The 27,819-nt window shown below is 43.8% G+C and overlaps 2 pseudogenes across 1 annotated transcript in view; both read left to right on the forward strand.

The window, feature by feature from the left end:
* The first annotated feature begins 9,472 nt into the window (after positions 1-9,472).
* Positions 9,473-27,819, forward strand: part of LOC147579277 (cationic amino acid transporter 3 pseudogene) — a 489,600-nt pseudogene continuing 471,253 nt past the window's right edge. The window contains exon 1 of the transcript XR_015253748.1: positions 9,473-10,890. The product of XR_015253748.1 is annotated as a cationic amino acid transporter 3 pseudogene, transcript variant X1 (transcript). The remainder of the gene's footprint in view (positions 10,891-27,819) is intronic.
* On the forward strand, positions 10,887-13,935 carry LOC147579278 (cationic amino acid transporter 3 pseudogene; annotated as a pseudogene).

Here is a 27,819-nt window from a genome sequence, read left to right on the forward strand (position 1 = left end):
CACACATACGCACATATACACACATGCACACCCACCCACATGCACACACAGGTGCCCTATGATCTCTAAAGAAAGCATTGCCCCACTAGAGATGGATTCCCTCCAGCTTCCTGCTTCCCTGACACTAAACCTCACAGGGCAGTGTAGGCTCAGATGTCCCTGCTTGGGTTTCTTTCTCAGTTCCCTCCTTTCTCCAAGGGAGCAGAATCAGCGAATCACACACTCTACCCTCTATGTGTGCTGGTCAGTGAGGGGAGACCTAGAGGGAGGAGCAGGGCCCTGTCCTGTGGGAGCTCCTGGCAGCTGGTGAGATGAGGCTGAGAGCCAAGACAGAGAGACACAGCACTCTAGGAACTCCCCCAGCAAATGTTTGTGACCTGAGTTGGTCAAAGGCAACTGGACCAGGCCTTGTGACTCGGACAGTGGGAGACAGACAAACACCAAAGGTGGGAAGATGGAGGAGACACATAACTCTAGAAGGTGTCCTAGGAGACAAGAAGAATAATACTCATTTATTTAGCAAGGAACAGGAGAACAGAGAGGAGAAGATCAGATAAGCTAGAGCTCTCAGTAAGTACATGACATTGAGGGAGATAATATGAACTTTATAGGCAGATGAGGCAGAAATATGTAGGTGTGTGTGGGGGTGGGTAGAAAAAGTATGTTAGGGAGGCAGAGGGATGGAGGAGGCAGGGTCTGCAGGAGAGACAGAGAGCTTGGAGAACCCACCCTCAAGGGATAGCATATGACAGGGTGTTACCGGTGGTAGAGATGTGGGGCAGCAATGTAAAATGTGCCATGGTTGTAGCTCCACAGTGACCCTGGGCTGGGTGGGAAAGATGCTGGGAAGCTAGGCTGACGTCCCTGGCTGTGATGTGTCCTCATAGGCTTGAGGATGAATGAGCCTGCACTGCATAGGCTAGTGAGCCATGGCTTGGGGGAGACAGCTGCCTATGCCTAGACAGGTGGGGAAGAGACCCCTGGGGGTCAGGAGACAGAAAGAGGGAGAGGGAGACAGGGATAGGGTGAGGAGAGGTAATGGGAAGACTGAGGCTTTGAGCCCTTATCCAGGCTATCCCCTCATCCACCCCTTCCATAGATTGAATTTTGTGTTTTAAAGCTCAAATATCTTTAGTAAATGATCTGCTTTAGCCTTTCATATTCAGAGGGTAAGGTATGACATCCCCACTTCCCAGATGAGGCCTCCACTTGGCCAAGCTCTCGTGGGCAGAACATGCTGAGAAGGGCTGCAGGTCTTTTGCCCTCTGGGGGTCACTTCTCCCTCACACAAGTAGGCACCAGGTCTGGCTGCTTCCCAGAGCCTAATTTACAGAAGGGGGCACCACAGTGCAGTCATTTGAATCTTTGCTCTGTCCCTTCCCAGCTCTGTGGCTTGAGGCAAGTTACTTAACCTCTCTGTGCCTTAGTTTCATTATCTGTAAAATAGCAGCACTAATACCTGCTTCTGTAGTCTGTTACTGAGCATCAAATGAAATATATGCAAAAGAAATGTGCAGAGTTGAAAAGATTTATAAAACTAAATGTACTAGGCATTTTCATGTGTCTGTTATCCATCTGGTTGTTTGCTTTGGAAAAGTGTCTATTCATATCTTCTGCTCATTTCTCCACTGGCTTATTATTTTTTTTTTTTTTTTTGGGTGTGAGTTTGATGAACTCTTTATAGATTTTGGATCCTAACCATTGATTCCATATGTCATTTGCAAATATATTCTCGTTGGTTGCCTTTTAGTTTTGTTGATTGTTTCTTTTGTTGTGTAGAAGCCTTTTATCTTGATGAGGTTTCAATAGTTCATTTTTGCTTTTATTTTCCCTGCCTCTGGAGACATGGCTACTAGGAAGTTACTGCGACCAAGGTCAAAGCGGTTGCTGCCTGTTTTCTCCTGTAGGATTTTGACAATTTTCTGCCTCCCATTTAGGTCTTTCATTCATTTTGAATTTATTGTTGTGTAGAAAGTGGTCCGGTTTCATTGTTCTGCATGTTGCTGTCCAGTTCTCTCAGCGCCATTTGCCGAAAAGACTGTCTTTTTTCCATTGGCTACTCTCCTTCCTGCTTTGTTGAAGATTAATTGGCCATATATTTGTGGGCCCATTTCTGAGTTTTCTGTTCTATTTCATTGATCTATGTGTCTGTTTTTTTGTGCCAATACCATGCTCTCTTGATGATTACAGCTTTGTCATTCAGCTCAAAGTACGGATGTGATGCCTCCACGCTTTTGTTTTCTTTCTCAACATTACTTTGGCTATTTGGGTTCCATAAAAATTTTAGGATTGTTTGTTCTATCTCTGTAAAGAATCCTGGTGTTATTTTGATACATGAAAAGATGGTGAACCTCATTCATCATCAGGGAAATACAAATCAAAACCGCAATGAGACACCACATCTCACCTGTCTGAATGGCTAAAATGAACACCTCAGGGAACAACAGATGCTGGTGAGGATGTGGAGAAAGGGGAACTCTTTTGCACTGCTGATGGGAATGCAAACTGATGCAGCCACTCTGGAAAACATTATGGAGATTCCTCAAAAAATTAAAAATAGAACTACCCTATGACCCAGCAATTGCACTAGTAGGTATTTATCTAAAGGATACAAAAATGCTGATTCGGGGTCACATGCACCCCAATGTTTATTGCAGCGCTATCAACAATAGCCAAATTATGGTAACATCCATAATGTCCATGAACTGATGAATGGATAAGGAAGATGTGGTGTGTGTATGTATATGTATATATGTATGTGTGTATATGTACATGTACATGTACATGTATATGTATATGTATATGTATACACACACACACACACACACATACATATATACATATACATACACATGGTGATGTCTCAAAAACGACATATCCAATTACCATAGGATCCAGGAATCCCACTTCTGGTTGTTGTCCCACAGAATTCAAGGGAAGGACTCAAGAAGATATTTCTATTCACATATTCATAACAGCATTATTCATAACAGCTAAAAGGTGAATCCGCCAGTGGATGGAATGTGAACAAGATGTGGGAGATACACAATGGAGTATTATTCATCCGTAAAGAGGAAGGACATTCTGACATATATTCCAGTCTGGATGAACCTTGAAGACCTATGCTAAGTGAAATAAGTTGGTCACAAAAGGAGAATATTGTGTGATTCCACTTATATCTAGGTACTTACAGTAGTCAAATTCAGAGAGTGAAAGTAGAATGGTGGTGCCAGGGACTGCGGGGAGGGAAGAATGGGGAGTTACTGCTTATGGGTACGGAGTTTCAGCTGAGGAAGATGAACAAATTCTGTGCAACAAGTTGCACAACAGTGTGAAGGTGAGGCTCTCTTGGATCACCCATTTTATAATCACAACACCCACTCTGAGCACATCCTAACCTTTTCTTGCTTCCCTCTTCTCTGTCTCACTGATTGCAAATCCAACACAATATATATCCATATTACTTATTTGTTTATTGTTTGCTTTCAACTACAGGATGTAACCAACTTGTGTGGAGAGATTTCTGTGCTTTTTCTGCTTTATCTACAGTGCTAAATAAATGAGAATCAGTATATTAGTTGAACAGATAAAGGAAAGACCATGATTGGACACAGACTTGAAGAGAAGGCCAAACAGAAGGAGAAATTGGGAAGATTCCACTTTTCGTTTGATTTTGGAAACCAATTTCTTCTACTCTTGGGTATGAGACTCAGCCCCAGTGTTCATGGTGGCTTTTGTTCTGTTTCCTTTCCATATGCCTGTGAACTGTTTCACTCTTGGACATGTTGTTGTACATGTACATGACATTTACCTTTACTTAAAACTCTTGCCCTGAACTCAAAGCTTCTACTCCTGTATTCATGACTGCCGCTACCTCAGTTGCAGGGCTGCTTGAGTTAGGACTTGAGAAACTCTGGGGTAGCTCAGCTTTCTAAAAACCTTTATAGTTGAGTGTTTGGGAGTCACTAGTTGGATTGGCTCCAGAGTCTTCATTGTCTAGAAATTTTAGGAGGAAGAAATTTTTATATACTTTAGGTTAGAAAGGATTTATGTTTGGATGCAGAGGATTGATATGATCTCTGCAGATGTTGTATTTAAATCCACTTCTCTGGAAGTTTGGGAAGCAAAATAATTATTTAACAGCCTCATTAGCCTTCCTCTCAAGTCCTCATCAAATTTCTAGCATAACAACTGGTATCCAAACTCTCTTTGAGGCTATTCAGGAGGAAACACTAGGCCAACTTCCTGATGGGCAAGAGTGTTAACACCCAGCCAGAGGAGCCAGTAGAACTTACTGTCTTGGAAAATGTTTTGAAAAGGAAATGTCCAGATGAGGGCTGTACCCTTCTCAGAGACAGAGCAGCGAACACAATGACCTCCAGGATAAAGGGCAGTGGTTGGGGCTGGCTGGGAGGGGAAGACAGCCTGCAATTTAATGGGTGGATTGTTGGACTTGACAGGAGTTGTTGTGGGAGACTTTGGGATGGGACTTTGGTTTTAGAGTTTGGAAGAAGTTCAGAGACTGAGAGAAATACATGGAGGAAAGGGAGGGAAGGGGGATTTGGGGGCATTGTGGAATTCATACAAGCTGACTTCATGTTCCCTGGCCTCTCTCTGGATTTCTTTCAGTACCTCATACACATCAAGCACCTCCTTTGGAGAGACTGTTTCCTAGTTAAAATGAGATTCACAGACCCAGGGCCCTCATTAGGGAAATATCCTGGAAATGTGCTTGAAATAGATGATGGTGTTTGTTCTACTCTCCTGTTTACACCTCTGTTTGGCCCTTTCTCTCTTTCAAAAACAAAAACAAACACAAAAACCCAAACAAATAAACAGAAAACAAAACAAGCAAAACAAATTTCCTCTAGGAATCTCAAGGTATAGTAGTCGATCGATATATATATATATAAATTCATTTTCTCTGTCCTAAATGCCTCTTATGGTTGCTTTGTATGATTTTGAGTAGATTCTTGTCCTGGGTAGTGAGGTTGGAGGTGGGAGTGTGGAATCCAGAAGAAGGAGGTAGATAGATCTTGGCCCTGCCCCCTGGAATCTTTTTAGATTATAAAGGAATTTAAGTTACACATGCAGGACACCAGCACACAGAAAGGGAAAATTAGTTATAGCTGAGCATCAGGATGGACCTTAAGTGCAGATGGGAATTGGAGGGAGGTTGGAGATGGGACCAGTCAGGATGCCTTAGGAAATACTTCCCTTACACAAGGGGAAACATTGTAGAATAGGACTGAGAAGACCTAGAACATGACAACAGGATAAAAAGGAGTGAGGAGGGCATCCCTGGCAGGACAGGCACTTACTCAGGCCAAAGGCTCATCCCAGGAAGGGTAAGTCAGGATGTGAGGAGCTGAGCTAGGAGGGAGGTGATGGGCCTGAGGGTAGAGGAAGATTTAGGGCAGGGTTCTGAGAGGTGGGTCAGAGAGTCTGGACTGAATATAAACTATTGGGATAATTGTAGGTTACTGCACAGAGAAAGGGCCTTTCTGAAAATAGCATTTGAGGATGATGTTTTTGTGTACTGTTATAAACTGGATTTGTGGTAGGATCTCTCAGGATTCCCAATCATGGCTTTGCTTTGTCTTCTATAAGCTTGCTTGTTCATTTTTCTTCTGCCTGCTTGTGTTGGAGTAATGAAATGTGATTAATTTAATTCCCAGATGTTTTGCTCTTTGGGTTGTTTCTCTGGTATCTTCATACTTTGTCTGCAGCCCACTGTCCCTCATCTTCAGTAAATGTGGGAAGAGCACAAGGACCACCCTGCACAACACAGTTGAGGGAAACACAAATGATCCAAAGACTTACCCATCTCTGACCCTGCCATTCAGATGGTCCTCCTCTGGGATTCCTGCTCAGCATCTATGAATGGACTTCAGAAGACTGTAGGACATTTTTTTGAGGTGACTAACCTTAGAGGGGTCTGTGACTCAGCAAATGACAAGAACCACTGTTGTATCTTTGTTGGGAGGTTGGTGGCTGCAGATGGTTCCCCAGAGAGAGAAACATGGTACAAGTGTCCTTAGTGCCCAGTAAGGAAACTCCAGAGACAGTTGAAGGAGTGAAGGAGAAAGAGGAATTGGGAAAAGGGAAATGGTTTCAGAAGGAACTGGTAGGAGGAGTGCCCCATCTTCCCTTGTTCTCCACCCTCTTTCTAGCAGGTTTTCCTTCTCTGTGTTCTCCATGTCCTCACAATTACAGGGTACAGTTACCCTTCAACTTAATTCCCACAACATTATCTCATGCAATTCCTTGTTGAACCTGACGTGCACAGAGTGGAGTCAACCCCTCCCTCAGTCATGGACTGAGCATCATTGCTTCCTATCAGGCCCCTTTTCAATGCATTTTATTTTACCCCTTTCATCTTGATCTCTATTATTTCCCCTCCTCACTGGAGGCACTTCCTTCACTGTATATAACAAATGTTCTCCCAATCCCTGCTCTATATGTGTATTTAGATACATTCCTTCACTCTACAAATACACAGTTGTAGTGTGGGGACTAGGCAAAGAAAAAAAAATGCCTTGCTTTCATGGAACTTACATCTTTTGGTGTGAGGAAATAATAATTAAGTAAAACATATAGTACCTTGAATAGTGAAAAGTGGTATGAGGAAAATGAGGGCATGGGGATAAGGTATGGCTGGGTGGTTAGGAGCAGCTTGTAGTTTTATATATGGTGATTAAGGAAGGCTATGCTATACATGGTCTTTTACCAAATGCAGTGAAGTGAGCAACCATGGGGCTATCTGGGCTAGAAGTGGTATGGTCATAGGGACAGCAAGTACAAAGGCCCTGAGGTAGGGTCTTGCCTGGTATGTTAGGAGGTCAGAATGGTTAGGGGGCTAGAGAAATATGAGTGAGGGAGAGAAAAAAACAGAGGATGAGTAGCAGGTGGGTCAGTGACAAATACTGTAGGACTTTGTAGGTCATTGTAAATGCAAACATTGGCTTCTACTCTGCATAAAAGGAGAAACCAGTAGAAGGTTTTATCAGAGAATGATATGAAAATTTTAACAGGTATGTGCGTATCCTTGACAAATAGGCAGCGCCCTTTGGCTGTTTTATAAATGTATATAAATGTAACTGCTGTATACCTCATCCTGCTTCTACTTCCGTTACTTAACATTGTTTCTGAAATGTACCCATGTTGTTATCTTTAATCTACTTTTTAAAATTTCTGACTGCTGTGTAATATTTCATTGTGTATATATGACACATTTTACTTACACATTCCTCTAGTAACAGAGGCTGGCATAGCTCCAGATTCAGAAACAGTCCTGTGATGAACTTGCTCATATGAGCCTCCTTATAATCTCAGGACAGAGTCTCCCTGGGGTGTATATCTCAGAGAGGGATTTCGGGGTGGGAGGGTGTGTGCATTCTTAATTCCCCTGATTGTGCTTCAGGATGGTGACCCCAGCTATACTCCCACCAGCAGTGGGTGATGTTTTATATCTTCTCATCAAATTTTTATGTGGATCCTTTAATGGAAGTGAAGTACGGTTCCTTGTGGGTGAGGAAACCTGAGGCTTAGAGAGATCAAGTAAATAGCCCTGGTTTGTATAGTGAAGTGGAAGAGGCAAGGCTCAAATCCAAAATTTCTGACATAATGCTCTTTGCTCTTAGCACTATAGTACCCAGAACTGTCCCTTCTCGGAATAAGATGAGGCATCCATAGGCAAAAATATTGATGATGATGATGATGATGATGATGATGATGATGATGTTGTTGTTTAAGGCTTTCATTTTCTTGATGCCTGGACTAACTCAGTGAGCTTAGAACCTCCAAGTGTTTAGCACCATGTAGGGGGTTGTCTAATTGGGGTACTTAGCATTTCAAGGCAAAATATATGGAATAAAGCTGTTTTCATTGTTTCATGAGGGCAAGCCAACAGGCTCGAATTTCAGTGGATGATTTTGGGGCTAGAAATTTATAAAGACTAATTGATTTTCAAATTTGGGAATTTGGATCGGATTTCAATATTAAACATTAGGCAGATTACGTTAATTACATATTGTTTGCTAGGCACTGAGCTAACTACTTTATAGACATCATTTCTCTTATGCCTCACAATTACCCTATGAGGTACTTTTACTTTCATTTGACTGTTGTTGAAACTAAAGCACCGAGAGGTTAACTAATTTGTCCAGAGTACCCAGTATAAGGTTGAGTTGTGATCTGAACCTGAATCATGTACCTGCAGAGCCTTTACTCCTAAATGCTAAACTGTGCTGCTTTCCCGTGAAGGAAACTTTTGTAATCTCTTCCCTTTGAAATTGAGGACAATTTCTTGTCATTTGGGGTGATTTAGAGCAGCCATGGGAAGCACAGGGCTAGTGGACAAGAATCTCCAGAGGGACAGGATATGAAGTTTGAAAATGTACCCCAGTGTCTTCATTATGCCTCCCTCTGTCCCCCAAAGTAAAAACCTCTGCCTTAGGACATCCCACCTAGGTTATAGGGCCTGATATCTTCAAAACATTTGACAATTCTTTGTCACCATGTGTGGCTTATACCTGCCATGAATGATGTACAGTCAAAGTTTCATCAGTTTGTCTTCCCTTCACACTTTTCATTTTGCTTTCTTTCTACAAGGATGGTAATATGATTCATATCTTTATCTAAATCAGGTTTACAAATATTGTTTGGCTACAAAGTATGTATCTCGCAAAGGCAATTAGGTAGGAATTCTGGATTATGTTCTCTTTCAGATTTGTATTCTCAGTTTGTGTATCTGTTCAATAAGTATCTATTGAGCATCTAACTCACACTTTGATAGAAGACACAGGCAGCTGAGCAGAAATTCTGATACATTAGGATAAATGGCACATGGCGTAAGCTAGGTGCTATAAGAACACACAGGAAGGGCAGCATAAGGTCAGGGGGGCTTCCTGGGAAAGCAACTTCTGAGCTGGGAACTAAAGAGAAGTGGGGTTAGCTATGCAAACTGGACAAGAGGACGTTGGAGGTAAGGGAACAGGTTGAGTGTTGATTCTTGCAGCTGCAGCAGGAAGTGGACAGGGGATGACGCTGGAAGAATCAACACAGATCAGGTGATGAAGGAAGGAAGAAAGGAAGGAAGGAAAGAAGGAAGGAGGGAGGGAGGAAGGAAGGAAGGAAGGAAGGAAGGAAGGAAGGAAGGAAGGAAGCAGAGGGAAGGAAGGAGGGAGGGAGGGAGGGAGGGAGGAAGGAAGGAAGGAAGGAAGGAAGGAAGGAAGGAAGGAAGGAAGGAAGCAGAGGGAAGGAAGGAGGGAGGGAGGGAGGAAGGAAGGAAGGAAAGAAGGAAGGAAGGACTATGAAGGAAGGGCAGTGGGGAATCACTGAAGGATTTGAAACCTGGGGGTGGGTGGGCAACATGTCAATGCTATGTATAGTGTAACAAGATTCCATGAGTTAAGTATTGACTCTGTCTATGTTGTGTGCTTTTAGTAAATCATAACCTTGGAACTGGTGGGTGGCAAATAAGGAGTCTAGATGGATTTGTACACAGAAGCTTTGACCCATAACATTAGGATTCCTTTTGATAATCTGTAGAGAAGACAGTTCAATTTTGACTTGGTCTTTCTGCCTTTAAAACCCTTTGACATTTTTTCCTAAAATTCTCTCAAAACCAAACCCCAAGTAGTGAGGAGAATGAGGGCTGCATGACTTTGTTTTCTCTGTTTTTCTCTACTCATTTCTGAGACATTGCTGTGAATTGTTCACCAAAGTCTTACTCCATTTGATGGAGGGGGCCATTTGAATAGCAGCAGTGGAGGAAGGGGAAGGAGGAACCACATGTAGGGCTCCTTGATTAACAAAACGTATTTGGCATATTGAGACCATTGTTTGAGCAAGTGAAAAATAACTATGGTAGAAAATTAAGAGGGAGTTACAAGTTTGTGTTTTAATATAAGTTCACAGAGCAGTGCAGGGTCTCCAGGTGGCTGGTTGCTGACATCACAGATGGCCCAGGGTGTTTATAGAGCACAGTGTGGCCAGTGAGGAGACTGTCTGCAGAAGTGAGCTCACCTTCTCTCCTGGAACCCAGAGAGGGAGGAGACAGAATGAATTGTTTTGGCTGTGAGCAACTGAGCTAGGTGACCTACTGCTTTCCTTCCTACCCATCACACTCTCATAAATGTGGACATATAAACTGTAGTAAGTTTTGCCTTGTTGCTTTGGGTGAGGTTTACTGAATGTCAGAATTCACAAAATACCCTTTCTGGCTCTTCTTCCTTAGTAATGGACACTTGGTTGGTGTATGCACCTATTTCTCCTGTGTTTCCTCACGAGAGAGTCCTCTAGTTCTTTCTGGGAATTATGAAGGCCTTGCTTCTTTCTCCCTCTTCCTCTATTCTCACAGTGCTCCCTGTGGCCTAGATGGGTAAAGGGAAGGGTTGGACTGTACTTTCTTTGCCATCAGTACAGCTAAATGGATGATGCAGGATGAGGAGAAAGGGGGCCATCTGATCTTGGGTACTGATTTGGGCATAAAGAGTTTTAAGACAGTGGGACCAATATTTGTATTTTAAACTCAGATGATATTTGAGAAATGGTTCTGTAACTACAACAAGGTCCTCAAGTCCATGAATTAATGTGTCATAACTTATGCTGAAGCACCACACAAACATCTCATGTGTAAATTGTTGCACAATAGCTTCATCCCCGCTGTGTCCTACAACTTAATTAGCCCATGAGGCTACATGAGTTAGATGAAACCAAATGGGATTTTTTTCATGTGGTGTGTAAAAAGGAGAATATTGATAGATATTTGGCACTTTTCTGGGGGGAAAATGGCATTAATTTTTTATGATCTTTTGTTTCAGTGTCTGTGATACTCGGGCTGCGACAGGTGACATGGGAACTTCTGAGCTGTGGTTGTGAACTTTTGTAAGTTGGTTGTACGCCATTGTTCAGTAAATATTTATTGTTTATTTAGGGTTTAGGAAGGGCTATTACATACCAGGTGAAATACAAAGGAGCAGCTTTGAAGCCTGAGTAACAAACCTCGTCAACCCCAACTCAACTTGGCTAAATTCAGCCTCACCAAACCTGATCCCAGACTCTGCTTCCTGGGCTTGCTGCAGCTCTCTAATCCTGGAATCCTCTTCAGTTCCAGCTAGATGTTGCGTCAGGCACTTCGTAGATTTGGTCAAAAACCGGTACGCAGACCTACGCTGAAGGAACCGGTGGCTGAGAATGACCCACAGAGAATATTGAGCACTCTAGATTTAGTGACCCAGGGTGTGGGCCACACAGTGGGTATAGGTGTGTATGTCCTGGCTGGTGAGGTGGTCAGAAATCAAGCAGGACCATCTTTTGTGATCTGCGTTTTGGTGGCTGGCCTATCTTCTCTGTTGGCTGGGCTGTGCTATGCAGAGATTAGTACCCACATTCCCCATTCTGGCTCTGCATATCTCTACAGCTTTGTCACTATAGTTGAACTCTGGGCCTTCGTCACTGACTGGAACCTCATCCTCTCCCTTGTTGCTGAGAAAGCCATTGTGTTCATCACATGGATGTTAACTTTTGACAACCTGCGTGGGAACCGGCTGTCTCAGACTGTGCAAGAGAGCATCTCAGCACATGTTCCCCCTGTCCTTACAGAATATCTAGAATTCTCTGCTCTGGGTTTTGTGTCGTTGTTCATGGAATTCAGGAGTCTTTGGTATTCCTCATCATTATTGAGTTCCACAGCTGCCAAACTGGTCACATTGGTGAAACTTTTGGCTCTCAGCTTTGTCATAACCTCTGGCTTCATTAAGGGGGACCTGCACAACTGGAAGCTCACAGAAGAGGACTACGTAAAGGCTGGACTCAATGACACCTCGAGCTTGGGCCCTCTGGGCTCTGGAGGATTTGTGCCTTTTGGCTTCAAGGGGATTCTTGGTGGATCAGCTACCTGTTTCTATGCATTTCTTGGTTTCAACCATATTGTTACCAGTGAAAAAGCCCAGAATCCCCAGCGTTCCATCCCCATTGGCATTGTGATTTCACTGTTCATCTGCTTTTTGGTGTATTTTGGTGTCTCTTCAGCATTCACGCTTACGGTGCCTTACTACCAGCTCCAACCTGGGAGCACCTTGCCTGAGGTATTTCTCCATATTGGCTGGGTCCCTGTCTACTATGTGGTAGCTTTTGCATTGCTGTGCATTCTTTCCACCAGCCTTTGGAGCTTTGTGTGGCCAATGCGTCAGGTGCTATACATGATGGCAAAGGATGGCCTCCTGTTCCCTGTCCTTACCCGTATCTCTTTCTTCCAATACTCTCTTATCATGATCATTGTGTTTGTTGGAACTATTCCAGTCATTGTATTCTTCTTTGGAGTCACTGATCTCTTGGACCTAAGGTCAGTTGTGTCCCTGATTTCTCATTCCCTGGTTGCGATTTGTGTTCTCATCCTCAGGTATCAGCCTCAGATGCAGAATGAGGAAAATGAAGCAGAGGTGCAGGAGGAGAATGGACCTGCAGTAGAGAGGTTGACTCTACAGGGACTACTTTTTCCAGGTAGTTCCACCCCCACTCCACTCTCTGGCCGGGTTGTCCATGTTTGTTCCTCTCTGCTTGTCTGTTGCTCATTCTTCTTTGCCTGGTGCTGACCCAGGGGCCAGTTCTGCTTTCTGGAGACCCAGTGTGGATTTTGGTGGTTGTGCTGCTCCTGGTACTCATCATTGGGATCACTGGGGTCATCTGGAGACAGCCTCAGAGCTCCAGTCCCCTTTACTTTAAGGTCCCTGCCTGCCTCTCTTCCCACTACTGAGCGTCTTTGTGAATGTTTACCTTATGATGCAGATGACAGCTGGCACCTGGATAGTATTTGGTGTCTGGATGCTAATTGGGTTTGTTATCTACTTCACCTATGGGATCCAGCACAGCTGGGTCGCTATCCCCACTTAAGTTAGTTCAAAAAGTGTAGACCTTGAACTCAGCCGTGTCAGTACATATGCAGTTTGACATCATCGACCCAGTCGGGTCCCCCTGCATAATAATGGAGTACTCTTGATCACAGGGAAAGGTGGGCCTCCCATGGGATGTTGGTGGGTGAACACCAACAGAGCTCTGTGTATATTGTGGAGTGATGGGTGCATCTTTGTTAATTTTCCTTTTTTTTTTTTTTTTTTTTTTTTTTTTTTACTTGTCTACTTGAATTGTATCTGTAGTTGCTTACTGGCTTTAAAATGTTATTATTATAAGAAACTAGAAAAAACATTTTTTATTTCCTTGCTTAAATATCCAGTACCCGTGGGGTGCCTGGCTGGCTCAATCACTAGGGCATGCATTTCTTTCTCTCAGGGTGGTAACTTTGAGCCCCATGTTGTGTGTAGAGATTATTTAAAAAAATAACCAGTAGCAGTACTACTGGATCATAGGTACTTTTATTTTTAATTTTTTGAGGAACCTGCATACTGCTTTCCATAGTGGCTGCACCAACTGACATTCCCAACAAGAGTACCTGAGGGTTCCTTTTTCTCCATAATACTTGCTTATCTTTGTCTTTTTGATTTTAGCTATCCTGACAGATTTAAAGTGATATCCAATTGTAGAGTTAATTTACATTTCCCTGTGAGTAGTGATGGTGAACACCTTTCCAAGTGTCTGTTGGTCATCTGTATATCATCTTTGGAAAAATGTCTATTTAGTTCCTCTGCCCATTTTTTAAGTGGATTGAGTTGTATAAGTTGTTTCTGTATTTTGTGTATTAACCCCTTATTGGATATATCATTTACAAATATCTTCCCTTATTCAGTGGGTTGCCTTTCTCTCTTGATGCTGATTTCCTTTTCAGGGCAAAAGCATTTTAGTTACATGATTTCAAAAAGATATATGCACCCCTATGTTTACTGTGGCATAGTTTACAATAGCCAGGACATGGAAGCAACCCAAATGTCCCTTGATAGATGAATAGATAAAGAAGATGTAATATCTATCAAATTATCTATTTGTCTATCTATCTATCTGTCATGGAATATTACTCAGCTATAAAAAAGAATGGAATCTTGGCATTTGTAACAACATGGGTGGACCTAGAGGAAATAATATTATGTGAAATAAGTCTGTTCAGAGTAAGGCAAACACCAAATGGTTCCACTCTTATACCAATTTAAGAAATAAAACAACAACAACAAAAAAGGAAAAAGTGAGACAAACAGTAAAAACAACCCCATACACTCAAATATAGGGAAAAAACTGTTGGTTGTCACAGTGAAGTGGGTACAGGGATGGGTGAAATAGATCAAGGGAATTAAGAGTATACTTATCTGGATGAGCACTGAGAAATGTGTGGAATCAATAAATCATTATGTAGTACACCTAGAATAATATAATGACACTGTATGGTAATTATACTTCAACAAAAACAACAAAAAAAGAAACTAGAATCTAACCAAAAAAAAAAAAAAACCCAAAAGATGAAATATGGCCCCTGCCCTTAAGGGGCTTATATTCTAACACAAGGGGTAAAGCATAGCTGTAACACAAAGTAGAAAGTGTTGTCATAATAAGTAATATACAAATAAAGTGTCCTGGGAATTCAGAGTGGTGGAGGATCACATGGGGTTGGCACAGTGGTGAGGGTTGATTGGTGAAATCAGAGAAGACTTTGTAGAGGAATGGCATTTGAGTTGGCTCTCTCCAAGACAGGTTAGGATTTTCCCACATGTGGGCAACAGTGAGAGACTGTAGGCTGAGAGAACAACACTTGGAGAAGCACAGGAAAATGAAGCAGTGTTCAGAACACACTGAACACACTGTAGTGTGTGTAGCCTGAGCCTTGGCTGTGAGAGGGGCCAACAGAACACGCACAGGTGGATTGGAGCCAGAGCTCTCCTCTGAGCACAAAACACTTGGATTTGAACCCACTACCCATAATGAAAATCCCTAGGGTTGGTTCTTCTACTTGGCAATATCTGCGTTCTTGGACTTGAAAGTTTCTCTACTCTTTGGTCCACCTGCTCAGAAAGTGCACAGCTGGGAGCCAAGTATCCTGGATTCTGCTCTTGTTCTCACCATTAACTAGCAATGTGACCTTGAGCAAGCCTTTTGGTTCCTTCAATGCTTTGCTTATTTATTTATTTATTTATTTATTTATTTATTTATTTATTCATTCATTCATTCATTTGTAACATGAGACATCAGAACTGATTATTTCTAAAGTTATTTCTATTTCTTACAGAATTCTAGGATTTCCTCTGGTTCTTGTGTCTTGTTATTCTCTCAGCTAGGTCTCTCTACTGCAGGCAACCTGAATCTGCATCCTGCCCACTTTTCACTACAACCCATGTTGGAGTTATAAGGATGCGATAAATAACACCCCATTTCTCACTCCTATGTTTGGAACCAACTGATAATCAAGACATAGAGACAGTTGATTAAACACTTAGCTTTTGATCTGTAGCTCAATTGGCTTGCTAAGCCTGCATCACTAAATTAAACAGACTTATTCCTCATCAGAAGTAATGCGAAGCAATCTCCACAAGACGCCACAGGCAAGATTCTGCTTTAATTAGATTTTTTATGTATGAGCAGGTTGTAATGCATGTGTTTCGGTCAGTTTGGCACTGGATAAAAAAGGCAAACCAATAAAAAAATGGAAGGGGCTGAGCTGGGCATGATTAGTGCTGTTGCTTTAACTCACTAATCAAAGTGACAGTGAGGGGGGCAGTACTATTCCTGGAGTGGGGCCAGGAATAGTACTCTGTCAGTGGTTCTCAGTCTTCAGCAGGTGTCACCATACCCTGAGGACTTGTGACAAAACAGATTGCTGGTCCCTGGCCCCAGCATTTAGAATTCAGTAGGTCTGGGTAGAGCCCACAACATGTACTTCTAACAAGATCCCAGTTGATGCTGATGCTTCTGATCCTGGGACCACATATAGAAAACCAAGTCTCCACATGGAAAGATGGAAGTGAAGGACACAAAGTTGCCTTTTGAACGCTTGCCTTCATTTCATGAAACATTTAGATTAAAATACCATTGTTAATCCTATCACCATGGGGAAATCATTGTGAATCATTTCACAATGTATATGTATGCCAGATAACCACAATGTATACTTTAGATATCTTAAATTTTATATGTCAATTTTACCTCAATAAAGCTGAAATAAAAAATGAAATACAACAGTTATCTGAGTGCCTTTATTTTTGTATATTGTTCCTGATTGTAGATCATAGATAAGGAGTGTATCTTGTTCGCTCCCCCAGAGCATCCTCCTGTATCCAGACACACAATGAGCATTTAATAATTCATGGTGAATTGAATAGAGCTTTACACATTTCTTTGGTACAGAAATTCTCCTTCCTTTTAGGCTAGCACTGTGTTTCTCCTTTAAAACTATCTTCCTGGAGCCTTGCTTGACACACAGCATTTGTCTCCACCCAGAACTACATCTAGAAGTGTATCTAGATCTGTACCCAACATCTAGAACTGTACCCCAGCACTTGTAGTTTTGCCTTTGTGTGGCTCTGCCTGGAGTTCTAGTGACTGTCCTGTCTGTTCCGTCAGAGTGGAGTCTTGCTCAGAACAAGGAGCAGATTCTCTACTCCCTCTAGACTCAATGGTAAGAACAATGTTCACTCAAAGAGCAGCTGCCCTGGGGCAGCTGATTGCCTGACATGACCTCTCCTGGTCTTGCTGCATCCATACTCATGGGACTTGGAGAGGGTCCAAGGTACCAAAATTAAGAGAAGTCTACTGACTCCAGGGAATCCCTGAAGATGAGACTGGCTCCAGCTTGGGCACAACAGGCATCTTTCTTGCAGAGTCAGAGTTTTATGGTTGGCATATGGGAGCCAGTGTTTTCCTATTGTATTTATGTATGAGGCCTTACTAGAAAAGAAGGATGGGAAGCTACTTTCTTACTTGTGGATTTGTGACCTTTCCAACAGAGAGTAGGTGCTTCCAGGGAAGCCTGCTAGAGGCGGGATTACCCATATACTTATCCCTTCCTTTAGATGCTTTCTTGAGAGACTGGTGCAAAAATCTTGTTGAAGCATCTTCGATTCTTTTGGGTAAAGAGAATTTACCCCCCAAATGGGAAGAAAAATGAACTGAAATAGGAGGAATTACTAACTGGACAGGGTTTGACACATCATTACTTTGAAGGGAAGGTATGAGTAGAAACTGAGAAAGAGGTGTTGGTCAAGGGTCACTTCCTGGAGAGGGTGCCTATGGAGCAATTGGGGAAGTAGAAGAGGGACAGATGAACTGAAAAGAAATGGGACAGTATTCTAGGCTACATGGACCTCTAGGAGGCATGAAATATTGAGACTTTTGTGAGGGATGTGTGTTGACATTTGAAGGGAATTTATGAGCCACGTTTGTATTGTGTATTGTGCATCGTGTCATGGAGTAAGATTTCTGAATCAGGAAGGAATGAGAGGAGGAGTTAAGATGGGGGAGACGTAGCTGGAACCTGGGCTTTCCTCATCCCTCAAACACAGCTGTCAGATCACTTGGAAAACCAGGAAACCTATCTGCAGAGTGGCAGAAGGATTTCCACAGTTAGAAGGAGAAAGCTTGGCAGGTGTGAGGTATGCGAAAGTGAATTGGGAGAAAGATGGCAGGCTGTAGAGGGGAGGGAACCCTTTCCATGAAGAGACAAAAGAGAGAAAAAGAGACGGTTTGAGAAAGTGCTGCGTCAAGTTCACACAAAGGGAAAACCTTTCTGGACCATGGACTGGGGAATGAAAAGTACTGAGTGTCCCAGTTACTTTTTGCTTTCATTTGGGGCTCAAAGTCTGAAATTTTGGAATTGCACAACCTTCTAGAGTTGAGCTGTAGAGCTGTTGCTTGTGCTCCTGGGTAGGAGGGAGCTGGCCCCACAGTGCTAGCTTGGTGTAGGGATCTCTGGGATGCACTGGGACATAAGAATTCCCCTTCCTGGTGTACTTGTGGTAGAGGATGTATTGCCTCCCCAAGGACAAAATACTCTGCAGGTGCCAGCAAAAGGCCTTTCATTAGAGGAGGACAGAGGCACACTCAGATGGAAAATAACCTTTGAGGTTTTTAGCAGTGCTACTCCATAGATTCCTAACACTGCTCAGGTGTGGGACAGTTTTTCAGGGACAGAGAAATTCCAACGTGGAGAGCCTTTACTCTGGAGGAGGGGAGTGGATCTGCACAGTGCCAGTCTCACACTGGAGTGCAAGAGTCCCAGACTGGGATGAGAGACTGGGGTAGTGCCATTTTCCCCCTAACACCAACATGGTGGGACTTCACAGATCAGACAGCGGCACCCAGTAGAGTTGGGACCTGCATACACTGAACCCTGGTCCCGTGCTGGCAGCTGCTTATTAATTGTGGCAGGACTGACTCTGAGCCAATGCAGCAGACCTCTCCTCCAGAACAGCACAGCCAGCACCTCTCATGCACCAAGTGCACTGAAAATGAAGTGCTTCAAAATGATACCTGCAGTACTTTTTTTTCTTTTTTCCTTCTTCTTCTTCTTTTCTTTGGGGTCAGTCTCATAGTGTCTTGTTGGTTTTATTCAGTTGCTTTTCTTTTTCCCGATTTTTTTGTGTAACAGGCTTCTCCCTCATCCCTTTTATCCAGGGTTACTTCAACAAACAAACCAAAGCACACCTGGTTAAAGGTCCAAACACTCTACCACTGCAAGCAAGGAGGAACTCTGCAGAGGACTGACCAGTGGGAAAGAGCAGCAAAATGCAACAGCAGAGTGCACACCAAAAATACTTACTGGAGTGCCAGGCTCTGGGCAGTGTATGGCCCCATTTTAATATAGTAGTAACTCTCAGTTGTAGGAACCACAACAAGCTTTTAAATCACATAAAAGACAGAAACTTAGCCAAATGACTAGACACAGGAATTCTCTCCAAAAGAAAGGTTAAGAAGAAATCTCAGCCAGGTACTTGATCAAAAACAGATAGAAGGAATATATCTGAACAAGAATTTAGACAACAGTCATAAGACTACTAGCTGGGCTTGAAAAAAAAAAGCATAGAAGACACAAGAGAAACCCCTGATGCAGAGATCAAATACCTAAGAACTAGTCAGGATGAAATAAAAATTGTTATACCTAGGAGGGGCTGGGTGGATAGTTGGTTAATTGTCTGACTCTTCATTTTGGCTCAGGCCAAGATCTCCTGATTGTAATTCTAACCACACATCAGGATCCCCATTGACAGTGTGGAGCCTGCTTGGGATTCTCTCTCTCTCTCTCTCTCTGTCTCTCTGTCTGTCTCTCTCTCTCTCTCTCTCTCTCTCTCTCTCTCACACACACACACACACACACACACACACACACAATGAAACAACTATGTAAACTTTTTAAAATTGCTGTAACTGAGATGCAAAACAAACTGGATACAGTGACAATGAGAATTGAAGAAGCAGAGGAGAGAATAGGTGATATAGAAGATAAAATTATGAAAAATAATGAAGCTGGAAAAAAAGAGGGAAAGGAAATTATTAGATCACAAGCAAGACTTAGAGAACTGATTCCTTGAAATGAAAAAATATTCATATTATGGGAACCCAGAAGAAGAGAAAGCAAAAGGGGTAGAATATTTATTTAAACAAATTATACCTGAGAACTTCCCTAATTTGGGGAAAGAAACAGGCTTTCAAATCCAAGAGGCACAGAGAACTCCCCTCAAATGAACAAAAACAAGGCAACACCACAATATAGCATAGTGAAACTTGCAAAAATACAAATATAAAGAGAATTCTGAAAGCAGCTAGGGATAAAATGTCCTTAACCTACAGGGGTAGACTTTTAAAGTTAGTAGTAGACCTGCACGTGGAAACTTGGGAGGCTAGAAGGGAGTGGCAAGAAATATTCAATGTGATGAATGGGAAAAATGTGCAGTCAAGAATCCTTTATCTAACAAGGCTGTCATTCAGAATAGAAGGAGAAACAAAGACCTTCCCAGACAAACAAAAAATAAGGAGTTTGTGACCACTTAACCAGCCTTGCAGGAAATTTTAAAGAGGACTCTGAGTGGAGGGGAAAAAAAAAGATCAAAGCAACAAGACTACAAACTACCAGAGAACATCACCAGTAATAGCAACTCTATAGGTAACACAATGGCACTAAATTCATATCTTTCAATAATCACTCTTAATGTAAATGGACTAAATGGTCCAGCAACAGACATAGGGTATCAGAATGGATAAACAAATCAAGATCCATCCATACATTGCCTACAAGAGACTCATTTTAGACCTAAAGGCACCTGCAGATTGAGAGTGAGGGGATGGAGAACCATCTGTCATGCTAATGGAGGTCAAAAGAAAGCTAAATTAGCCATACTTATATCAGACAAAGTAGATTTTAAACCAAAGACTGTAACAAGAGATGAGGAAAGGCATTATATCATAATTAAGGAGTCTATGCATCAGGAAGATCTAACAATTGTAAATATTTTTGTCCCAACTTGGAGCACCCAAATATAGAACTTAATAACAAACATGAAGAAAATCATTGATAATAATACAATAGTAGTCGGGGACCTTAATACCCCAATTACAACAATGGGCAGATCATTTAAACAGAAAATCAACAAGAAAACAATGGCTTTGAAAGACACTGGACCAGATGGACTTAACAGATACATTCAGAACATTTCACACTAACGTTCTTCTCAAGGGCACACGGAACATTCTCCACAATAGATACCATACTGGGTCACAAATCAGCCCTCAACAGGTAAAGAAAGATTGAGATCATACCATGGAGTTTTTCAGAGCATAACACTACGAAATTTGAAATCAACCATCAGAAAAAATTTGGAAGGCCCTCAAATATATGGAAAGTTAAAAGAAAATCTTACTAAAGAATGACTGGGTTAACCAGGAAATTAAAGAAGCAATAAAAAAAATTACATGGAAGCCAATGAAAATGAAAACAGGACAGTCCAAACCCTTTGGGATGCAGTAAAGGCAGTCCTAACAGGAAAATACATTGCAATGCATTCCTATTTCAAGAAGCAAGAAAAGTCATAAATGCACAAGCTAAGCTTACACCGAAAGGAGGTAGAAAAGGACCAGGAAATGAAGCCTAACGCTAGCAGAAGGAGGGAAATAATAAAGAGTAGAGCAATAATAAAGGATTTGGAAACAAACAAACAAAAAAACCCAAAAACCCAGTAGAACAGATGAATAAATCTAAGTGCTGGTTCTTTAAAGAAGAAGGAAAATTGATAAACTCATAACCAGACTTACCATAACGAAAAGAAAGAGGACCCAAATAGATAAAATCACAAATGATAGAGGAGAGATCACAGCCAACACCACAGAAATACCAACGTTATAAGTAAATACTATGAAAAATTAAATGCCAACAACCTGGGCAGCAAATGGACAATCTCCTGGAAACTCACAAACTACCAAAATTGAAATAGGAAGAAATAGAAAATTTGAACAGCAAGGTATCTATTATCAGAAATTCCAACAAACGAGTCCTGGGCCAGATGGCTTCCCAGGGGAATTCTACAAGATACTTAAAGAAGGGTTAATACCTATTCCTCTCCAACTGTTCCAAAAAATAGAAATGGAGGGAAAGCTTCCAAGCTCATTCTATAAAGCCAGCAATACCTTGATTCACAAACCAGACAAAGACCTGACTAAAAAGGAGAATTACAGGCCAATATCCCTGATGAAACTGGATGCAAAAATTCTCAACAAGATACTAGCAAATTGAATTAAATAGTATGCTAAAAGAATTATTCAACATCATCAAGTGGGATTTATTCCTGGGCTGCAGGGATGGTTCAATAACCACAAATTAATCAACATTATATATCACATTAATAAAAGAAAGGATAATTACCACATGATCCTCTCAATAGATGCAGAAAAAGCATTTGAAAAAAACACAGCATTCTTTCCTTGTAAAATAAATAAATAAATAAATAAATAAATAAATAAATAAATAAATACCTTAAGAAAGTGGGGATAGAAAGAACATACCTCGAGATTATATAGGCCATATATGAAAGACCCACAGCTAATATCATCCTCAATGGGGAAAAAAAACTGAGAGTTTTCCTAAGGTCAGGAACATGACTGGGATGTCCACTCTCATGAATGTTGTTCAATGTAGTGTTGGAAGTCCAAGCCTGAGCAATCAGACAACACAAAGAAATAAAAGGCATTCAAATTGGCAAGGAAGAAGTCAAACTTTCACTCTTTGCGGACATGATGCTGTACATGGAAAACCTGAAAGACTCCACGAAAAAAAATTCTAGAACTGAAACATGAAATCAGCCAAGTCATAGGATACAAAACCAATGTACAAAAATCTGTGGCATTTCTATACACCAATAATGAAGCAACAGAAAGAGAAATCAATGAATTGATCCCATTTGCAGCAGACCAAAAACCATAAAATACCTAGGAATAAACTTAACCAAGGCGGTAAAAGATTTATACACTGACAACTGTACTCCCAAAGCCAAGACTACACTGTATACACTGTTGAATAAATGTGTCTTGTTTGTCTGGTTTCTGTTTCATTGTGTGCAGAAGGGCTCTGTTGTTTTCCAGGAAAGAATGCACAATATATAGGTATACAAGGAAACATTAATCAATCATGTGGGCTAGGGGTCCTGGCTAAAGCTTCAAGACTACTAACTTGATTGCAGTGGCCCAGGCAACTCAAAGAGGTCACCTAAGATTCTGCCAGAATGAGGGCATTCACCCTGGTGTCCTAGGTGAAGAAGGCTCAGAGATGTGGGAGCCCTGGCTGAACCATGTGGCTGGTGGGGTGGGAGTACAGTGGCCTGAGCTCTTGGAGATGTGTGTCCTGGTGTCCTGAGCTGGGCTGGGTGGAGGTGGTTGGAGGGGAGGACAACCCCATCAGGTTAGGGAGGACTCCAGGCTCAGGGTCTGTCTTAGAGCATATTCTCTCCAGGAGACCCAGAGGGGAAGAGAAGAGAAAGGGAAACAGACATTTCAGACCCGTCCAGCCTCATTCCTTCCCCCCTACCCTCCCTCACCTAACTAAGTCCGGCTTCTCAATGGGCCATTTCTCACTTATTACACACCCACTGTGTGCACCAAGCTCCAAAGTGTGCTTGGCCCAATCTCACCCCAGGAACCACTGTCTTCCCCTTGCAACCACATAGATCCTCAGTCTCCTCAGTCCCTAACTTGATCTCAGATCCCAGAAGCCTCTTTGGAAGCCTGGGATGTGGAACCTAGATATTTGGGACATACCATGGAGACTCTGAAGAAGTGGGGAAGGGAAGGTTGGGAGAGAGCCCCACTATTTCCTGGGGACAGGATGATGGCTTAAATTAGCAAGAAAGATTCAAGTGAGAGGAGATGAAGAACTTCTCTTGAGCAGACAGCACTACTTGTTTTCTGAAGCTAAAATCCTGATACAGGATTGAGTAAGATGAATAGGGGCCCATAGAGAGAGATCCTCTCCCCAGGATTGTTTGGGTTCAGCAAGGTGTGGTGGGGGAGACCACCTGGAACAAACAGTTGGTAAACAAGGTGAGACTCTGGGGGAATCTGTGGTTTCCATGTGGAGGCCTGAGTCCTCTCCTGCACACACCCTATAATTGTGAAATTATGCGGAATCCTCTGGACTCTCAAACATCAGTGATCTTGGAGGAGAAAAGATGCAGAGGCTGAGCAGATTCCTTTATCTCCTGCAAACCTGTGCTAGGAGCTGAGGGGGAGTCTCCCTCCAGCTGGGGTGGAGGGACAGGTGGTAGGACAACCTGCGGCAATAGTCACCATTTGCCTCTGTCCTCTCCTGAGATGAGGTGGCTTTGGGATGACCAGGTAATCAGGCCGTCCCTGAGGTCCCAGAGCTGCCAAGGGTCCCTTTCAACCTTGGGCAGCACTGAGCTATGGGCTTTTCCCACCACTCAATGCCTGTCAGGAAGGGACAGGGTCACCATGGAGGACCGAGTTCCCCAGGTGGGACTGAATTACCTAGGAGGTTTTCCTTGGTCACCCTACCCCACTCGCCAATTTCCTGATGGAGACTGGTCTCTTCAGTTCTTCTAAACACATGACAGGGTTTGCCTAGAGGAAGAGAGAAGAGATAGTAGGCATATGGCAGGAAGAGAGAGAGAGGGGCAAATGTCCTTCCTGTCATTGGGCTCTGAGCCCTGTTCTACCCCCTAGATTCTGAAAGGTGTGAAAGGTGCAAATGAAGGTGTAGAAATGACCTTAAATGGGGGCAGATTGGTAGGATGCAGCAGGGTGGAGAGATGGAGGTAATGGGAGAGTGGAGCCCACTGGGAGTTGGGGTTTTCTGGGGAGGTGAGCCAGGAGGGGGGAGGGAGGCAAGCTGGGTGGGGTGGAAGGTGGTGAAGGTGGGTGGGGACAGAGTGGGAGGTGGGCAGTGCAGCGGGTCAGGGGGATGGGGGTGAGCAGGGGAGGGATGTGGAGGAACCAGGATGGGGCAATACCTGATGAAAACTCAGAGATGGTCAGGGTGGTGGGTTGTCTGGAAGGACTGGAGCAGGATCCCACTGGGAGGAGCCCAGAACGCCCTCCCCCAAGCATGGAAGTAGTTTCTTTTGGTTAGGGAAGTGGGTTCAGGGTGTAGGGACGCTGAGAGGATAGGGGGTAAAGCTGGTGAATCACAGATGGGTCAGACATTTCCTGGGCAGGAGGGCCATGATCAACAGGGCAGATTCAGTGAAGGGAGTTCAGAGATCACTGCTTGCAACACTCACACTTTACAGACAGGAGCCAGAGGCCCTGCAGGAGGGAACATTCCATGTCCCCTGCTATGTGATGGCTGCCTCTGGAAAACCTGCCCCTGAGTCCTAGTCCAGGAATCCTTCTTGTTCCCCATTTGGAGGACCCTGGACTCTGTTCCCATTCTCTTGGCTTTATGGGATGGGAAGAGGTGAAGAAGGACTTCAGCTAGACTGGGGTGATATTCCCCTTCCTCCTCCTCTAGTGACTCCTTTCTAGCCTTCCAGCTGGGCTTCTAGGCCTCCCATGAACTGACACCTATTCCTTCTCCTTCTCGCCCTCCCTCCACAGACTCCCAGGATCTGGTCTCTTAGCTCCATCTGGGCAGCCATTGCAGTATTTAGTCCTCCCTGCCCTGCTCTAGCCTCATAGTCTGACTCCAGTCTGAACCACCCCCTCTCCTCCTCTTCCAGCAGATTACCCTCCTAGTCCTTTGCAAAATCACTGGTTACTCTCCTCCTCTGGGATGTCTTCTGTGATTAATTCTCCTGGTTCTGGATCCCACACTGTTTCTTTCTAAACCACAGGAAATGTACCTGCAGGCCTTTCCTTGTTCTGGTCTCTTCTGTTTCCTGACTGGCTTTCCTGGTTTTCTCCCTTCTCTTCGGACTCCATGTATGCACCAGGAGGGCCAGAACTGCCCTGGAGAATTGCCTGAGCCCCTCCGTGTTCTCTGTGTTCTGGGAATGGCAGAGATAATGATGTCCAACTGGGTCTCACCCCAAGGACGGAGGTGGCAGTGCAGACCTTTCCCTGTCTGTATCTGTGTGTTTTATTGGGGTGTAGACTTCACCTCCTGGTTGCATCCTTCTCCTGTTCCTGGTTGCCCTTGATCCAGTTAACAGGCCTCTTATGGCTGCTGCCCTGGAGCTCCTGGGATGCTGGGACAGGCGTGTGTTGCAGGGAGTATGGCTGGAGTTGCAAAAGATGAGTCCATAAACAAAATGCAGTTAAGTGAAGGTCCTCATACTCATGTTGGAATGAGGCTCCGACTCCAGAAGGAAGCTTCTTTTTATTAGGGTACTTGCTAAAGACTATGTGCATAAAGTCAGCTAAGCATGTGTATTAATCAATTTACTGGTTTAGCTTTTCAAGGTTGAATTTCGAGTTAATTGGTTTCTATAACACTAGGAAGGGTCAGGTGGGAAGAAGGATCCGGCCCTGGACAATGCTAATGGCTCTAGGCATTCCTTGTTCCTTAGGGAGCTGCAGCCTGCTTTCAGCTGTGTAAACGCGTCCTAAGGCCTTGCACCTTCTCCAGCCTTTCCCTTTTGAAGTCTCTTCCTTTGATGCTTCTCTCCTGCATCTCCCACAGGTGTGGGGAGTGGCAGGCAGTCCAACTATGATTTCTCAACTTGGGCTTCACACTGCACCTGACCACTTGCTTCCTGGTTGGGTCTCTGCAGACCCGTTTTCCCTCTCAGACTTGTCTTCCACCCTCACTTTCCTTCCTCAACTCCCTCCTCACACAGCCCACCTATCTCCAAAGCCTGAGTTCTCTGTGCAAGCTCTCTCTTTCCTGAGAACCTTGGGGTTGGCCTCCTGCCTGGCAAGGAGGATGTGTGGATGGAGATCTGGGTGGAGGAGATCTGGGTCCTGGCTCTGGTGAGGCACCAGGCCTAGCTCTGGGCCCATCTGTGCATTAGTTGCCACCCTATGGCCATTCTGAGAACTGCAGGACCGGCGGTCCTTGCTGAGAAAGGAAAGGGGGAGGGCCTGGTTGACTTTTAGAGGGAAGCAGGCCTCAGAATTGTTAACTGACATTGGAGGTTTTCTCAGGGAGCCTTTGAATTCCTACATGGCCTGGGAGTGGAAGCCAGGGAGAAAGTCAAGTAGCAGGGATACACCTAGATGGAAAGAGATAATTGAAACTCTGTCCTCAAGTCTCAAACCTCCCTCCCCAAAAGTGCCCTAAAAGGGAAACAATCTGAAACAAAGCAGGAGGAGGTGATATCTGACCTGAGAACTTCCCAATAAATTCCAAAGTGTATTGGGATGCCACTACTTGTGACAGTTGCCTAATTTTACAATGCCTCAGGTCCCAGTGAGTGGCTCCTCCCCCTTCCCCAGGCTCCTTGATCTCATCAAGCGCAGCTCCTTGTGCCTATTGAGAAAAGCCCAGTTTCCTCAGCCTTCCCTACTCCAGTCTGAGTGTGGCTATGGGCAAGATGCTAATCTGGTAAGTCCCTTCTGTGGTCTAACTGCAGTCGTGCCTGGAGCACTGGAAGTGGAGAGAACCACCATATGCCCAGAAGAACTGCAGATGGGAAGGAGACCAGAGAAAGGACCCTGCGAGGAAGGTTCTGAAGGAGGGCAGTTCTACCTCAAGTTCTCCTCCATCCTCCTCTCTCCTGCCCCACTGGGTCTGTGGAGATGAAGACCATGGGACAGAGTGGTTCACACCCTGGAGAATTCTCTCTGCTTGGGCTTCAGGATTCACAGGTGCTGGGGGGAGGGGAAGCTGAGTTCCATCATGGCCCTTGTTATTGTCTTCTGTAGAGTGGGTATATTGGGGAGGGAAGAGGGGAGGCAGTGTTTGTCTCAATCAGCCTGAGTCCTTCTGGTCTCACCCAGAGTCCCTTTGAAGCTGTTTTCTCTCCAGGCACCCAAATCCCAGTCTCTCATAAGCCCCATGATGATACCTCCTCCTCCATCCCGACCACCCAACCCAGCACCCATTATTGGGGGCTCAGAATCACTGAATCCTCCTGACCATCACCCCTCTGTTTCCCCTGTCACTGCTTGGACATCTTGGCCAGGAGCCCTGGCTCTGTGGTTGCAGGGTGGGAGCTGTGTCCAGACACCCTCCCTCTGAGGTATCATTTCTCCCTTGCCTCTTTTGCTGCCACCCACCTTACTGTGTTAAATTAAACCGTAATGCTGTGTGTGGCTCCAGCCCCATGGAGCTTGGCTCTGGAAAATGAAGACAATTCCTGTCTCTGTCATCTGGTTGCCTTATAAGTTGTTCCCCTGCTATCTGGCATGCTCATTTGTGTATGTGATAACATCAGTATGGTTTTGACCTCAAGAATTTATAACAGAATGGACACCATAAGAGGCCCCTAAAGATGATTGGCATTTGTCTCAATCCTAAGCAAGGAGGAGGCTCTGTCTGCTGCCTCTTCCATTTTGGGG

Source organism: Puma concolor, chromosome B4 (genome assembly GCF_028749965.1).
Source record: "Puma concolor isolate L17-30 chromosome B4, mPumCon1.1.hap2, whole genome shotgun sequence".
Lineage (NCBI taxonomy): Eukaryota > Metazoa > Chordata > Mammalia > Carnivora > Felidae > Puma > Puma concolor.